General features: G+C 46.3%; 1 protein-coding gene across 1 annotated transcript in view; it reads left to right on the top strand.

Moving 5' to 3' along the window:
- Nucleotides 1-1,739, top strand: part of Spon1 (spondin 1) — a 301,648-nt gene that overhangs the window by 277,225 nt on the left and 22,684 nt on the right. The window lies entirely within an intron of this gene.

A 1,739-nucleotide genomic window follows, 5' to 3' on the forward strand; every position in this document is an offset into this window, starting at 1 on the left:
TGCAATAAATAGAGTAATGAACAGAATGGATAGAAAGATGCAGAGAGGGAGAAAGAGAGGTCAGTTTGGGAAATATCTCTTTATAGATGGCCCAAAATGGAGCTCTTCACCTTCACACAAACCTGTTCTTAGCCGGCTGTGGGAGGCAGAAGCAGGTGGATCTCTGTGGCTTTGAAGCCAGCCTGGTCTACAGAGTGAGTTCTAAGTTAGACAGGGCTACATGATGAAACTCTTTCTTAAAAAACACAAGCAAACACATCCTGCTCTTCTAAAGTGCAGTACTCACAAAACCTCACTTCCTCTCCTACTGCCGCACAAGTCAGGCCTTACCAGGCTGTCTTCTACAGTCAGGTCAGACTTCCGTCGGCCTCCCATTCCTGACCTGCTTCAGGTCATTTTACCTTTTCCCATAGTTCAGTTCAGCAGCTGTACCATTATACGTGATTTTTTTCAAGAATCTAACCTTGCTGTGTTCCTCCTCTTCTCAGCATCTTTCTGTTCACACACACAAGAAGAGTGTGTTTAGGGTGGGGGATGCCTTTCCCTATAAGCATCCACCAAAAGCCCAGTTACCTCAGTCTACCCTAATGGTGACCTTTTACAGATGTTGAAACTCAGATGTGCCCCTTCTATGGCAAGCCCAGTGCTACCTTCTAGTTCTGCTGAGGGTGGAATGAGAGTGTCGGCCATATCCAGATGTGGCCCTAACCCACCTTCTCTATTTAGAACAAGATCCTCAGATTCAGTAATGACATAATCATTTTCTCGCCTTCTAATACATTTCTCTCTTTTAGTCAAGCTTCTGATCAGCCTGAAACTAATAGCAGAATATCAGTAATAAATTGGCTCTTGTCTCACAATGACAGGAAACAAAATCCGACCTCCACTTCACCCCGAATCCTTCAAGCAATGACAACTGAAGCGCTTCATTGATTCAGGAGCTACTTACTGAGGTCTCCAAAGACAGGCTCCACAGTGGGGAGTGGGGAAGGGTACTGTGGTGAGGGAGAACTCTCCCTGGCGCCAGCCCTTCAGTGGGACAGGTATTTAGCAAATATGGATATGTAAAGGAAGTCATGGTGAGGTCCGAATGAAGAATACAGCACATCCAGAGCATTAAAAGGTTCCTAATCCCTGCATAACTAGATGCAGAAATCAAAGGTGAACTGCATGTGGGGCCAATTAAAAAACCTTAAGAATGGTGGGGTCGTCAGGAGGTTGGGGTGGGAGAGACATGGTCAAAGTATAGTATGTATTTGTATGACGATATCCTTGTGGAATCCAGTCCTCTGTATAATAAGTATACCAATAAAAGGGGAAACTTTTTAAATTTTTTTCAATTAAGACACTGAAAAGTTTTCAGCAGAATATGATCAGAACAGCATTTGAAAATCAAAAGGCAGTAGCAATGCCAAGACCCCAATATGAAAAGTTTGATGAGGTGGGAAGGACAGGCCGGCAGGCAGCCGCAGAGAGCCAGGAGGGAGATGACTGCCACTCCTGCTGGGATGGCAATGACAGGAGGGGGAAACGTTAGAGATGCCACTAAGGGTAAAGCTGACGGCTTTGGTGACAGACTGAGGGACAAAAAGATGAGGGAGACAGAGTGGTCAAGATGCTTCTCAGGCAGCCGGGCGGTGGTGGCGCACGCCTTTAATCCCAGCACTTGGGAGGCAGAGGCAGGAGGATCTCTGTGAGTTCGAGACCAGCCTGGTCTACAAGAGCTAGTTCCGGGACAG

This window comes from Microtus ochrogaster, chromosome 8, assembly GCF_000317375.1.
Source record: "Microtus ochrogaster isolate Prairie Vole_2 chromosome 8, MicOch1.0, whole genome shotgun sequence".
NCBI classification, from domain to species: domain Eukaryota; kingdom Metazoa; phylum Chordata; class Mammalia; order Rodentia; family Cricetidae; genus Microtus; species Microtus ochrogaster.